Source organism: Cydia splendana, chromosome 11 (assembly GCF_910591565.1).
Source record: "Cydia splendana chromosome 11, ilCydSple1.2, whole genome shotgun sequence".
Classification (NCBI taxonomy): domain Eukaryota; kingdom Metazoa; phylum Arthropoda; class Insecta; order Lepidoptera; family Tortricidae; genus Cydia; species Cydia splendana.
The window spans coordinates 11,122,595-11,139,393 of record NC_085970.1 but is presented as its reverse complement, the minus strand read 5'-3'; the positions used below and the strand labels follow the sequence as shown (position 1 = coordinate 11,139,393).

At 39.2% G+C, this 16,799-nt stretch overlaps 1 long non-coding RNA gene across 1 annotated transcript; it reads left to right on the top strand.

Annotated features, from left to right (window-relative positions):
• Positions 1-395: 395 nt before the first annotated feature.
• On the top strand, positions 396-7,654 carry LOC134794974 (uncharacterized). Its single transcript, XR_010144733.1, has 2 exons — positions 396-566; positions 6,934-7,654. It is a non-coding gene; the product is annotated as an uncharacterized LOC134794974 (long non-coding RNA).
• Positions 7,655-16,799: the final 9,145 nt, after the last annotated feature.

Genomic DNA, 16,799 nt, shown 5'->3' with positions numbered 1-16,799 from the left:
TTTTGTGTGAGATTAAGAATGGACATTCCAACTGAAATAAGTAGTAAACTCTACTCCAAGTATTGGTTGATATAGTTTAGTGTTGTTATTCTGTCCAGCCACTTAGGATACCATACTGCGATAATGTGCCTACTTACTATATATCATGTTTATAAGTGGATTTGCCAATAATGGAATAGGCTTAATTATAACGTTATAACTGTTATAACTATTACCACAAAAATGCATGCTGGTGATAGACCTAACCATATTTACTGTGTCACCATAGTGCATAGCAACAATTCACTAGTAAAAGATGATCTACACAATTGTCACTTGATAAAAACAATAACAGGAATCAGGACCAAATTGCTATCGCTAAAATATCATTATAATCTGGTAAACCGTTAATCCGAACAAGTTGCATTGGAATACCGATAAATTAACGTACTTACGTTTAGAATAGTTATTCATTGAAGCAATATCGCGCGCTCATTCGTGCAGAGAACACACGGTTTTGAGTTTATTCCATTTTCGAATTTTGAAACTCGAATTTGTAACGATGCCTTGCGGAGGTTGCGGTGATAGTGAGTACCTGTTTGTTAATATTATTGAATTTAACATACATATGTAGATTATAGATTTGATAGACTGTTATTTTCTAGTTGGAATTTTGCATTGGGCAATATTAATGACTCTACACGAGATCATAGAGTCGCGTAAATATTTCTGATTCATCTTTTAGCTCTAGCTATAACAATTTTGACTTAGATAAAGCGGCGTTTGGATCGACCCAATGGAGCCCAATGTGTCATAACATTTTTTCAGGATTTTCGTAAGGTTATCCTGTAGCTGTAGATAGGTTAGGTTAGGTTTGTTTTATGGCAATCCTAAAAAGTTACGAGTTTCTAAGAAAAACAATTATGACTAACGAAAATGCGGACATACAATACATTATGACATAAAACTCTTTGGGAAACAATATATAATAGAGACCCTTAGTGGGATGGTGCAACTGGCCCTAAGTAGTAGTCTTAGAGCCACTTGTACCATTCCACTAACCTGGGGTTAACCGGTTAAACCTGGCGTTACCATAGTTACCAGTACAGTTTGACATTAGGTTAACGGTTTAACCGCTTAACCCCGGGTTAGTGAATGGTGCAAGTGGGCCTTAGTATAGTATCAAGACGTTAAAAAACATGCTCTGATATTTTTGATCACCTTGGCCGCTCTGATATGACTGATGGCGACAGTAGGTGCAGTATATGTGACGTCAAAAGGTACCTTATGGCGGCTGGCGCTTACGTCGCATAGCGCCGCAATAATATTGAAGCGGCGTTAATAATAGCGTAAGCGCCAACCGCCATAAGGTACCTTTTCCCGTGGGACGTCACATATGATGAACAAGTAGGTAACTTCTAGGTAGGTTCTCCGTAGGTACTCGTAATTCGTAATTCAAGTGTGTTGCGCATACTCTCGAGATTGTTTATACAATGGCTTGTTAAACAATTCCATGTTTCTGGAACCAACGTTGTTTAGTTTGAAATGTTTGATTTCACGGCCTTATCGCATATTACTGTACAGTCACCTGCAACAATATGTTACTCTTTGAAGGCCGCAAAAATATGTGACACGCTCCAATGGCTCTATAAGACTGTCAGATATTTTTGCGGCCTTTGTGTAACATATTATTGCAGATGACTGTACAGTTGACTAATATGCACTATGATATGTACATAAAGATTTACTGAAGTTTTCATTGCATGTACATAATACCTACTCAAGAGAAACTTGAAGGATTTTAGTGATGTATTCTTGATCAGATTTAAATGTTGAATATATAGTTTATTATACAAAAAAAAATATTCTCACAAAGGATACATTTTACAAAACTTAAGAAACTAAAACCCGCTCTGAGCCATGCCGGGTCCAAAGGTCCCCATCACACTAGCAGCGTTACCCTGCTGTATGGCGATGGAGACCTGGCCCCTGTTTCACCAACGTGACAGGTGCGACGAATTGTAAAATCACTGTTGCTGACGTCACAGGCATCCATGGGCTACGGTTACCGCTTACCATCGGGCGGGCCGTATTCCTGTTTGCCACCATCATTGTATTATTAAAAAAACTTTATTATATCGGATAAAAACTAGTGTCCGACCGAAGGTTCGGTTTCGGTTTCGGTTTCGGCCAGTTTCGGCCAAAAAATCATGTTTCGGCTGTAGTTTCGGTTTCGGCCAAAAAACGGCCGAACCTTTCGGCTGGGCCGAAACTTACGAAATGGCACTTCGGACAAAGACCAAAAGTTGGGGAATAAGTAGGACAACAATAGTAATAACCTACATTTACTGATTCATGTATAGGTATATTATAAAACACAATTCCACCAATGAGGGCGCCACTGGACGGTCGACGCAGTCTTATGAGGCTGTCAATACCTATAACGCGCACACTGTCTATCGCACACATTGTATCGGAGTGAATGAGATAGCACTATCGCACGTAGCCGTTGGCCGAGTATCAGCTCGGCCCCAGTCGAACGATGTCTTTTTCGCTCTTATTCAGTCACTTTCCTATCTACCTCTAATGGCAAATTTTAAGCGAGGCTAAAGGCTACACTCAAGTAGTGCTGCAAAGTTGATTTTCTGACTATTGATTAAAACGAAGATAAAACCCTTAAAAGTGTCCCCAGTACAGTTTTTCATACGAATGCTCGACCTTAGCCTCACTTTTTACCTCAATTTACCATTTGGTTTGTGTTCCACATGTCCTCTACTTCAACTTAGCCGTTCGCCTCGCTGCGCCATGCTCGGCCTGCGCGTCTCGCTTTTTAATACAATGGACATTGGTTGGAGTCTGTGCTCAACTACTTATCCTGAAGCCTGAAGCACGGCTTTTACTTCGCATGAAAGTTCGCCTCACTGGGGCACTTCGGACTTTTAGGCCAAGGTGAAGATCGGTACCCGGCCTTGCGATTATCATCATTCACTTGCCCTTATCCCATTTATTTGGGGTCGGCGCAGCATGTCTTTTTCTTCCATACCTCTCTCTCGCCCGTCATCTCATCATTCACTTGCGTTCGTTTCATATCATCTCTCACACAGTCCATCCACCTTTTTCTCGGTTTTCCACTCCCGTTACTTCCCTTGCGATATTGTTAACAAAAAATTTTTGTTTTTGGTTGACCCTGTATCTGATCTACATGTTAGCTTGACTGGTGAATGAATAGAGTTACACCAAGAAAATTCTGCAATGATTTTGATAGCATACGCAGAGCTACTAGTGCAAATGTTATTTATACGTCATAATTTCATAGAAATTTTGACGTTTAAAATAACACTCGCACTGCGTGTGTTATCAAAATCGTTGCAGAATTATCTTGGTCTAACTCTAGTAATTTTCTTAAAAAACTGCTTAAGTAACATCAATTTCAAGGACATTGGGTGTTGACAGTTGACCCATAATATTTGTGTAAAAGCGGTTTTATGACATTTTTTCAACGATTTTATCAAGTCTACAAAAGGTTCGGTTTCGGTTTCGGCCGAAACTAGAGCCAAAGCCGAACATTCGGTTTCGGTTTCGGTTTCGGCAAAAAAACATGTTTCGGTCGGACACTAATAAAAACAGATATTTCTCCTGCGAGGTTTCTGACAATTGTCACAAGAAACACTACAATTGTCACGAAATTCCGACATATAACTCATTACCTGTCAAGAATTACCTACAATTCTTCTAAATCTTTGACAATTGTCAGAAACCTCGCAGGAGAAATATCTGTTTTTATCCGATATAATAAAGTTTTTTTTAATAATACAATGATGGTGGCAAACAGGAATACGGCCCGCCCGATGGTAAGTGGTAATCGTAGCCCATGGATGCCTGTGACGTCAGCAACAGTGATTTTACAATTCGTCGCACCTGTCACCGATGTGAAATTGGGGCCTGTTGGACAATATTGAATTGTCATAGGTTTATTGACCAAGCGAAAGCGAAGGTCTCCGTTTTAGGTTGAGCAAAGCTTTCGTATGCCCGGATGTACTCTACAGATCGCATTTCTCAACTGATTCTTGTGAAATTATGTGAGGAAGTAGAATTTTATTTTTTTGGGATAGCGTGGTCTACACTCCACAGCTCGCATAGCCACTGGTAGGTAACTGGATACGGTCTAGTTTCACAAAAAAAAAGATTCTGTAAACGACCGAGGAGGTGAAAACTACTGAGATTTAAATAGTTATTGTAGTTTGACGTGACATGGACAACCATTACTTAGGTACCTACTACACTACACCACGGTGTACCTACATGCTTTTATTTATTGTACACCCAGCTGCAAAATTACATGGAATGTGTCCATGCAACGTTGCAGCTCGCTGTACCATGGACCACACTGTTCACTGTACATCGGTGGACATTATGCCTTTTGTAATAAGGTCCACCGATGTACAATTAGTAGTGTTGCTGTTTGTACCTACGACTACGGGTCCTGTGATGAATTACCGTAAAATGGGGTGAGTAGGGTCAAAACTGAAATTCAAACCTCGATAACATTTTATTTTTATTTTTTATTTTTTTTAGGAGTAATCAATTTAATATACTTTTTTAACTAAAATGTGTTTTCTTACTTACATTTTGGGAGACACAACATTTATTCATCTCATTCAACATTTTATTTTTACATATGAAAACCGAATGGTGTATATAATAAGTGTTCCAGACGTTTGTATTTTAGTTTTTATTTTATTTTGGGTAGTTCCATTTCATAACTTTGACGATAAAGAGGAACACCCACCTCACCCCCTAGTGCCTCGTATTTGGGGTGAGACGGGTTTTCATACAAAGGTGATTTTGGAAGATTGTTGGATCGATATTTTTTATTATGCGTATTACTATAGCTCCATTTTAAATTGGAATACATTATTTTTGTAGCAGTAGCCTTAAAATCCCTTCTCACGTCCCTCTCAAACCTTCTCTCCCCATTCATAATCCACCTCTCCCCGCGAAACCTACTCACCCCGTTTTACGGTATTACTTATTACACAGCTACATTGGAATAAATTGCGTAATTGTTTCTAGCTTATTGTTCGCTCATCTAAATTGATTTCATGATCAAAGATAATTTTGGCGAATAGCATTAAGTACCTACATATGAAGGCTGATGCGCGATTGCGCGTGCGTCGATAAATACTAATAACCTAGAATTTGACGTGTAGTTATTGAGCTTCAACTGCATCTGAAATTACCTGTATTAATGTAATGTAATTTCCGTAGGTATACAGGGCGTCCCACGGCTATGCCACATGGAGGGTTAGTACCCTGAATATTGTAGATGGAACATTTTACTGAAAGAAGACATTATTTTAATTAAAAAAAACAATTTAAACTGCATTATTAAATTGGACGACGGGACTTAATCGCGTATTTAAGTTTTAAGATTTACCTCCGACCTGGCGTTTATAAAATAGATTGCAGTTGTGGTAGTTCCTATATCGGAGAAACAAAGCGCACCATAGCAGAAAGAGTTAAGGAACATATCGCAGCTGTCAAAAATTGTCAGGTGAACAAGTCTGCCGTGGCTGAGCATTTGCTGGAGTCAGGACCAAACCACTGGATTGAGCTGCATAACCCTTTTCCTCCACTCCTCCTCCAATCCTTTCCACGGATCGTCATTTCTACAGTAGAAAAGTGCGGGAAGCCATTGAAATCAAAAAACATTGCAATTTCAATCGGGACGAGGGTTTTAAGATCTCATCCACATGGAATCCAGTCATTAGTAAATGTAAGCGGAAACGAATATCGACAGTCGATAAATCGAATATCGTTAGTGTTGTGTGTCGACAGAGTAACATCCCTAGTGCGCAAAACGTTCAAACTGATAAACAAGACCAAGTGCGGGTAGTTCGAAAAACTCGCGCGGCTAGAAGATGTTGATGTCAACTTGAGCCAGTCTTCTCCGAGACCACGGGGACAACGCCGTCCTCGAAACGTCGGAGGTAAATCTTAAAACTTAAATACGCGATTAAGTCTCGTCGTCCAATTTAATAATGTTCAATAATCGTGAAATTTTAAATCAGTGAATTTAAACTGCATTCATAGATTTTTAAATAATTACATGGTTAAACCGAATGAATCGAACCCGCTACACTAGAAAAAAAATAACCCTAGGTATATAGCTTTATCATACCGATCGAAAGGCTTCATCTTAAGGATTATTTTTTGCTAAATAACATAGTGTCAGAAATAAAAGAAAGACCATTATATCATCGGCTGAATTCCGGCCGTTACAGTAAATGTACTGTAAACTAATTATACCTAGTCCACATCAACATCTGTGGTTCAAATTCATTTTTAATAAATGTTTTATTTCAGTAAAATAGGCCCATAGTGGACGATATTGACCTAAGATTACGGCGCTAACGCTATTAAGGATGACTCACGCTACAACAGTCCGGGCCCGGGCTGGGGCGCCCGACACTTCAGTTTTGTAGAAAGCATCACGTGATCACCGATATCCTATAAATCCTTGTCATAGAAAAAGTGCCGGGCGCCCCGGCCCGGCCCCGGACCGTTCTAGCATGAGTCATCCTTTAGTTTCGAAAGAAGAAAAATAAAGAGAATTAAATTTAAAAAAAATAGTTTGTGCCTGTGATAGCGGTCAGACAAATCCATTTTCGTGTTTCGAAGCTATAAACCAGTAAGATGTAGTTTTCAGACGCGAAGTAGTAGGCTGTATGGAGGGTAGGTTCTCTAAATGTACTCTTGATCAATTTACTAAGGTGGTACTAGTGCTCGACATGCTAATGCCCAATAGATGACACTCTGGTGTCTTAAGTTTCAAGATGACATGTACTGGGACTGCGTCGATCACCAGTACCACCACCTTACTTTCTAAATTACCATAGACAATGCATTGTTTAACGGTCAACAGCTTCACAGTACAATATTACCCGTTTCCAGATTGCAAGTGCAGCACGAACCAGTGCGGCTCGTCGTGCAAATGCGACTCGAGCTGCAGCTGCGCCTGCAAGCGTCCGGCAGCTGAGGCTACCACGCCTAAGAAGTAGATCGACGATTGGCCACGACGTTCCTTACCCACGTACCACTCCAGCGGTATCTGGGTGGCCCAGACGGTATTCCACCCGGCTGCTCCTACGGTCTTCTCACAGCTCGATCGTCGCCCACCGTTTTAATCAGATGTAAATAAAGGATGACTCATGCTAGACCGGACCGTGCCCGGGCCGAGGCGACCGATGTGTCATTGTCTATGACGGCTAATCGGTGATCACGTGGTGTTTTTCCGTAGAAAACGAAGCGCCGGAAGCTCCTGCTCGGCCCCGGCCCGGTCTAGCGTGAGTCAACCTTAAAGAATAGGCTTCGTCAAAGTCACACACATGAGACAGTTAGGTACTTTTCCTTCCACTATTACGCGGAGTGACAGCCGACGTCCACGAGACTTCACGATACATCTCCCTTGACTACTTTACGAGTTGTCGACTGAGGTGAATTTATTGCAATGCCTTAAGGATTGTACAGGCAAGTATTCTGCTGTCAATACACTGGCAATGTGATAACCCCTAAAAAAACAACCGTTTTCTTTAAAACGCCGTGGCCTTTATGTTATCTTTCATTTTGTCAATAAAATATTATGTATATCTATTTGATGTCATATTTGTACTTATTTAAAGTAAAAAAAAACATAAAAATGTTATTTTTGGAAAAATATTATTTACACAATAATGTGTATCTAATTATTATCTATCTATATAATTCTTTAAGCATAATAAGCAAATAAATACTACAAACTATAAATGTTTCTTCATTTGTGTTTTTTTCAACCCCCAACGGAAAAAGACGGAAGATTAGTATGTATTTATTTTCATATAGGTACTTAGGTAGTTAGGTACACATGTTTTTACTTATAGTGGATACCAAATGCCAGAACGTAGCGTGGGGAAAATATGTACGAGTAAGTCAAAACATAGGAAAATAATAAAATACGTTAGAATTGTACAAAGAGAAGAAAAACGACAAAAAATCGAGAACAGGTACACAATAATCATACAATTTTATTAAAACCTTAGGCATATTTTCCCACTATCTTAGTTTAGGGACATCTGACAAAAACATTTTAAGAAAGTAAATACTGGGATATCTTAGTTTTTCAATCTAGTTTATCTTAGATTTAGTGCATATAATCCATATAACAATTAATATAACACCCCACTTATTATTAACTAGGTGATAACAGAACCCTAAAAAAGGCCGTAAAATCTTTTGTAACTAGAGGTGCCGAGTGCAATGCCAGCATTTTCATTTTCACTGGCATATTTTTTGTCCGTGTTTCCATTAACTGCTCTCGTAAGGCTCTCGTAGACGAAACCATTTTTATCCGGGTCCCGGCCGATGCCGCCGATTTCTATAAAAAGCATCACGTGATATATCACCGTGGCTCAGAAGTGGCTGTCTATAAAAAACGAAGTATGGAGGCCTCGGCCCGGACCCGGACCGTTCTAGCGTGAGTCATCCTTTTCTCGTCAGAATGACCCATTTCAGGCATTTCCAAAAGTTTGTGAATGAAAGAACATGAGCCATCCTTAAGAGCCCATCAACGTGCACACTAGCGCCACTGCTAAATAATCGTGATTATTTAAATTTAACGAAAGATATTTAAAAAAGGGGCCCGCTACGTACTGTATTTTGTATTTAAGTACCTTTTGAATACATCAGACTAGTTTTTATGTTCCTGGATTCATCGATCTATAAACTCAAAACAAAAACGGTTGTTTTAACTTTGGACCCCCTTTTAAATATCTTTCGTTAAATTTAAATAATCACGATTATTAAGCAGTGGCGCTAGTGTGCACGTTAATGGGCTCTTAAAGGATCATTAATCAAAGCCGCCAGACAGTCCTTAACAAAGAAAGGTGGAATACAATTGGGACCAAATGACGAACTAGGTTTAAGTTTACGGATCGCTTGACGCAACTCAGCAGTGACGTGTTTAATAAATACTGGAGCATCTTCATTTCCACCTGTAGGTTTTTGCAAAATTTCGCCGTTAAGTTGCAGAACGTCGCAAAAAAAACGGAAATGAAATAAATATTCGATTACCAAATTGTTCCCATGAAATTACTTCATGCAAGTACCTGAAATTAGAAGAAATAGGAATTAATAAATTAGAAGTATTTCTAATTCCCGTAACAATGTACTTAGGTACCAATGTTGTATGATTTCAGACATTTTAGTACCTAGTTTCTCTTTCCTAAAATAGGTAGTTTAACGAAAGAAACGTTCATTTTTATTTTTCATCTAATATTATAAATAATGAAGATAACGGCCAACAAATGTTTTCACAAAATCAGCGATACGTCTTTAACTTTAAGGAAAAAATGGAAACTTTAGCGCTTTGGGTAAGATCCGAACTCGTGACGTAGGGGAACACCGGTCCGAACTCGAACCAACTGTGCTACCGAAGGTTACCATACCCGTGCGAATGTTTTCATTCCTTTTTATTCACACTTCTTAGAGAAGCGTAATCTATAGCGTAAGAAACAAAGCAACAAAAAGAAACACAAAATTAATTCTCCATTTTTAACCGACTTCCAAATCTCAAAGAAGGAGGTTATCAATTCGGTTGTATGTTTTTTTTTTTATTTATTTTTTTATGTTTGTTACTCCATATCTCCGTCATTACTGGACCGATTTTTTCTTTAATTAGTTTTTTTTAGGATTGCATCCTGTAAGTATAGGGAATAGCGGGTCAAAACTCAAAGTAGACTACAATTAATTAAACACTAATTAACTTACTGTCAACGTGAATGCCATGACAATCACATCCTGGGACGCAATGATGCTGTCCAAACTCGGCCGCCTCGTCTGAAATCAACAGCAACAATGTTAGGTATGTTTTACACAGTACTATTACTACTAGTACAGTCCTAGTACTATTTTGTGACTGTCAATGTCACGTATGTTTGTTGTTATCGCGGAAAATAAATAATTTTATCGGAAAATAGTGATAAATACGTGGAAAATTGTGATATCTATGAACAATTACAAAGCTGTGAAACGTACCAATATTATCTAGACGTAGTATCTACGACCACACGGTAAAATGCGTGCGTAACAAAATTGTTTGCTCCTGTCAATACATATTGTTTACTTGAGTTTCTTATGAATACAAGTTATAAACAATGTTACGCACCCCGCCTAATTCTCATAGAAAACTCCGCTCATCAGAGGGCCAGTCCTCAGAATTACCTGAGGAGTTTACCAGGGATACTAAAGATGCAGATCCGTCACTGCGCCCTAATAACTCTGACCTAGAGGACCCCGCCAACCTAACATTCATTCTTGATCCAGATACAGTAGACGCTGAACAGATAAGTGCGCTTACTTTGGAACAATGCAGCCCAATTAATATAGACAACAACTGGCCAAACCAAGAGCAACCAACTGTTCTGTCTGAAACCACAGAAAGTATGCACATAACAGATTTCGCCACCATGACCAACAATAGCAAGAAACAAAAATATAAACATGAGGGCAATGAAAAAGAGGACTCAAGAGTTACCGAAATAAAATATGCCGTCATCAACAAGCTACAAATGTATTCAGACGTAACAGAAAAGATAGCAAACCTGACCAGCGAACTCCTTGGTCAAAAATACCTCAATGCGTCAAACAAACGCGCCATACTTGCTCTGATGGAGCAACAAATACATATGGTCAAAAAACTTCCAAACATCCTTACCCAATGTAAACCTGTGAACCAAGAACTTAACTGCAACAACATTGAAAACATCCTGAAAATAGAGGTAAGAAAACCAATTACTGAGCTACAAAAGGAAATTGGAATAATGCAAACAAGCGGTCTCTCACACATAAATGAAATTCAAGAGCAAATTATTAACCTCAAAAAAGAAATAAGACAACTACAGACAATTCACCCCACCTCTGCAGCGCCGTTTCCACATGAATATGTAAGCAAGCCAGACGGCCAGCAAACGGAAGAACAACACCGAAAATTTATCTCATATGCAACTGCAACACGAGCCACTAGCACGAGCCCACAATCGTCTAAACCAACGAAAGTACAGTCTATTTCTGAGACTGCACATCTTACAAGCTTAAAAAATGTCCAAACCACCAGCTATGCTGTTATACTAGAGTCAATGGATCCAAACACTGAAGGAGACGATATCATCAATGAAATAAAACAAAAAGTCAACATCGCGGAAATAGGCATTGGAGTGCAAGGAATTCGGGTGACTAAGAAAAAGAAGGTGGTCATCTTATGTGACTCAGAACAAGACCAACAAAAGCTAAGCTCTATTATTAGACAAAAAACAAATGGAATAACTGTAGACGCGCCTCAAATTAAGAACCCCACAATAAAAATTATTGGGGTTATCCCAGAATACGCCAGTGAAAAGATTGTTGATGCTCTAAACAAACAGAATCACAGAATCCTGGGGACCATCAAAAAAGAAGACATTCACATCAAATATATACGCAGTGTTAGAGGAAGAAATGCTGCAATCAAAAATGTCATTGTTGAAACAAGTCCACAAGTCTGGGCGGCTATGCAAAATCAAAAAGTGCGGATCGGATATCAATCGGTACGAGCTGTTGATCAATCACCGGTTCTGCAGTGCTACCACTGTCTGGGCTATGGACATCGCGCAACTGAATGCAGCTCAGAAATGCGATGCGGCTTTTGTGCAGAGAGACATGATACAAGAAGCTGCCCAAGAAACACAGCCACACCATGCTGCACCAACTGTAAAGAAAATGGAAACCAACATGATCACCCAGCCTATAGCCAGACTTGCCCGGAATGGCAAAAATGGGACCGAAGAGCACGAGCGGCAATACGATATTGTTAAGGGCCCCCCACAAGGTACAAAACAAAGAAAATCCGCTCTCACAGTATTACAGTGTAATCTTGGACGTGGCTATGCAGCAACCAAAGAAATGAAACATAATGTCGCTGAAAAAGAACATGATATAATCATGATATCAGAACCATATGTTGGCAAAAATAATAAATTAAGCTCCATTAATGGATATGACTTATACCAAAAATCAGACGCCACCAACAGAACCAAAGCATGCATTGCAATAAATAAAAAATTGGGCACTTACCTTGGACTCACGCAACATATAACAACCAATTTCTCAACAGTGCAGTTATCACTTGAAAATAATAAAATCATGCTTACCTCTATCTATGTAGAACCAGGCGAAGATCCTTCACGTACTCTACCCCACCTGGAACAGTTCCTACAAAATAACAAAAGACAAAAACACGTCATATGTGGTGATTTTAACGCATGGCATACAACCTGGGGCTCCACAAGGAACAATGAAAGAGGTGAAGAAGTGTATGATATTGCCATTGCAAATGATTTAGTGACTTGCAACCAAGGAAATGAACCAACATTTGAAACGATCGCACAAGGACAAACAAGAACCTCTATAATTGACCTTACCCTGACAACACTAAACACATCGAGAAACATTATAGACTGGAAGGTAAACCAGAACGTCATACCATCTTCAGATCATCACGCTATAGAATTTAAAATCAATCTCAATCAGGAGAGACTAAAAAAGAAGATCTCAACAACAACTTTTATATATAATACTGACCGTACCAACTGGGAAAACTTTGACACAAAACTAAAAGAAGACTTTGAACAAATGTCATTAGACACAGTCAACATTGACTCATTGTGCGCAGATCAAATCGACACGTACATAACTAACATAACACAAACAATAAACAAGAGTTGTGATGCCATTTTCCGACGCAAAACACCCTACCAGAAAATTCCATGGTGGACTGAAGAACTTACTGAATTAAAAAAGAAAGTAATCCACTTACACCACCGACTTCAAGATCTGAAACGCGGAAAGAAAGACCTCACTAACATAATTATAGAAATAAATAAGGCCAGAGATGAATACAGCAGAAAAATCCGGACCACATCTACTGATAACTTCAAACATTTCTGCAATAAGCAAGATAGAGAAAACGTATGGTCTGTCACAAACAGATTGCTAAAAAGTACACCTCAGCCACAGCCACCGGCAACTTTGAAAATAGACGAAAACAACTACACAAAGTCTACGGATGACACAGCTGAAAAACTTATGTTCAAATTCTTCCCCGAAGATAACCCAACCGATGACTCTCCGTACCACCAACAAATAAGAAACGATAATGACAACACACAAAATACAATGAACTCTAATACGCAAAATAATGAACCTGCATTCACGACCGAAGAAATCAAAGAAGCCATATATAATATGAATCCTAAGAAGGCTCCAGGCGTAGACCACTTAACCTCAGATATATGTAGACATTTCATCGACTCGTACCCGGCACTTATCACAAAATTATATAATAGATGTTTGTTACTAGGATACTTTCCAAAGTCATGGAAATCCGCGTACATAAAAACTATACCGAAACCAAACAAGTCAGGTTATGGCGAGCTCGCCTCATATAGACCTATAGGATTAATAAATATTTTAGGGAAAGTTCTAGAAAAGCTTATTGCGAGGAGATTAACGTACTACATGCATACAAGATACGCCTGCAACTCCAAGCAATTTGGTTTTAAAGAACAGCAAACAACAACAGATGCACTAATTACCGCTATTGATACCATGAAGGAACTAAAACTTAACAAAAAATTAATTATAGTAATATCCTTAGATATACAAGGAGCTTTCGACCACGCATGGTGGCCAGCCTTGATTAACCGGCTTAGTAACATAAACTGCCCGAATAATATATTAAATCTCATACGTAGCTACTTCACAGAACGAACAATCACTTTAAACTATTCCGACGCCACCGTAACAAAAACGCAAACCAGAGGATGTGTCCAAGGATCTGTCCTTGGACCTATCTTCTGGAACACTATAACCGACACCTTGCTGGAACAAATATCACGAACCAACACCCACATACAAGCGTATGCGGACGACATTCTATTAATTTGTCACGGAAAAGATTTAATTGAACTGGAGTTAAACACAAATAGCATCCTAGAGATGGTATATACGTGGGGGGAAAACAATAAGTTAAAATTCGGACCTGCGAAAACACAAATGATCTCACCAACGCCGAAAGCCAAAAACGCCAAAATATTTTTTAACAATATCCAAATCCCATTTAATAAACATTTCAAACTACTCGGAGTAATTATAGACCAGCGTTTAACATTTATTCAACATGTAGAATACATAATTAATAAGGCACAAAATATTTACAAAAAAATGTGTATGTATGTAAGACCTACATGGGGGGTCCATTCTGAAAATGTTAGCACAATCTACCGACAAGTCATTGAACCCACAATAACATACGCGGCTGAGGTATGGCATCACGCTATTAAATATAAAAAAGTGAACAAAGCACTTCTAAGCCTGCAACGCGGGTTCGCTATCAAAATTATACATGGCTTTCGAACTCTCCCAACCATACAATCGATAGCACTAGCTGGACTCACGCCCCTTCCGCTGAAAGTGCAAGAAATTGCTTCCATCGAAACTGTTAAACGAACCAGACTGACAGAATACCTACCAGACGACATAACATATGACAAAAGAGTACCAGTGACTGGCTTATTACACCCCGCAGACAGAATTACTATAAATATAACCGACATACTTACTGAAAACGACTTAGAACCTTATTATACGTCAGATATGCACAGAATCTACACTGATGGAAGCAAGCACGATGCAGGAGTAGGAGCGGCATTCGTTATACACTACCCTGATGGAAGTGACAGAACTAAAAAATTTAAGCTACATAAGAGCTGTACAGTTTTTCAGGCTGAATGTGTGGCTATAGAAGGAGCGTGTCATGAATGCATCATACTGGGCCTTGAAAAAATCACAATTTTCTCGGACTCGAAGTCTGCGCTGCAAGAAGTTGCAAATCGCAGCAGCACAAACAGAACAATAAACAGTATCCATAAATTAATCCGCCAAATCCAACAAGCAGGAGAAATCCATTTTTGTTGGATTAAAGCCCACGCCGGCCTTCACGGCAATGAGGCAGCAGACACAGCCGCCAAACACGCGGCATCATTACACAGAAGTCCTGATTTCTGCAGATTTCCCCTATCCTTTCATAAAAAGAACCTACATAAAACAATAGTAGGAAAACATGAACAAATGTACACAAACAGTACAACAGGAACCCACACAAAGCAACATCTGCCTACACTTACACATGTAACAACACTTCGCAAGCATATGTCACTCACCTTCGAACTCACTCAAATACTTACCGGTCATGGATATCACAAAGCCTATCTAGCACGCTTCCACATCACCGACACTGATACCTGCCCATGCGATGACACAACTCCACAAACTATCGACCATCTCCTCAAACACTGTCCCAAATATTCATACTTCCGCTGTGACCACGAGTTTCTCTGTGAACTACATCAAATAGACCCATATGATATATCTAAAATAATAGAAAAAGAAATAACAAAAACATCGTTCGAAAAATTCATAAGTAAAATAATAAACACACTTAAAAAATTTAATTATATTATATTTATAATATTTTATATATCTAAATAAACTGCATAATAATACATTCATAAAAACGAATGAAACGAAGTAATAATAGTTATAGGCCGCCCGTATTGAAAGCGAGGACCTACAACTATAATAATAGTAAAAAAAAAAAAAAAAAAAAAAAAAAACAAAAAAAAAAAAAAAAAAAGTACTATTTTGTTAAGTAGGTAAGTATTTAAGCTTTCGTAAAAACTAGTGCAGGCCAATTCTCGGGATTAGTTGTCAAGCGGACCCCAGGCTCCCATGAGCCGCGGCAAAATGCCGAGATAACGCGAGGAAGATGATGAGGTAAGTATTAAAATATATGTGTTAACAAAATCGACAGTTCTTTTATGGACAGTTTAAATGGAGGCATAAAGGATGACTCACGCTAGGCAGGGCCGTGCCCGGGCCGGGGCGTCCGACATGTCATTTTCTATGATGGCTGATCGGTGATCACGTGGTTCTTTCCGTAAATAACGTAGCGCCGGAAGCTCCGGCCCGGCCCCGGCCCGGTCTAGCGTGAGTCATCCTTAAAACTTTGTGGTTTTAAAAAAGTTGTAGGTAGGCAGTAGCAATCTAATCAAACATTTTTGCGGGTTTTCTTGTAGTCAGAACTATTTTTTTAACTTTGTACCTACCTAAGTACCTAGTTATAAGGTAAACGTCCTGGTATTTGACAGCCCGTGTAAGGGTTGACCGCCCATTTTTGTCATTCTGTTGTTGTTTGGAATTAAGAAAGTGGCAACTAGCTCTGCGACATATCGTTACTGACGTAGAACAGTTAAGTCATCATCATCATCATCATTAAGCCTATATACGTCCCACTGCAGGGCACAGGCCTCCTCTCACTCGCAAGAGGGCTTGGGCTATAGTCCCGGATTGGGGACTTCATATACATCTTTCAATTTCTTCGCGGATGTATGCAGGTTTCCTCACGATGTTTTCCTTCACCGAAAAGCAAGTAGTAAATATCAAAAGATATTTCGTACACAAGTTCCGAAAAACCCACTGGTACGAGCCAGGATTTGAACCCGCGACCTCCGGATTGAAAGTCGGACGTCATATCCACTCGGCCAACACCGACAGTTAAATAAAATAAATGAATTATACGTACGGTCTGTTGTTAACAATAACATATTCGCTATATTCAGATGAATTTAGTAAGAAGAAACAAATAAACTAACAACGCCTTGGCATCCAACAACTAACTGCTCAATACGCCC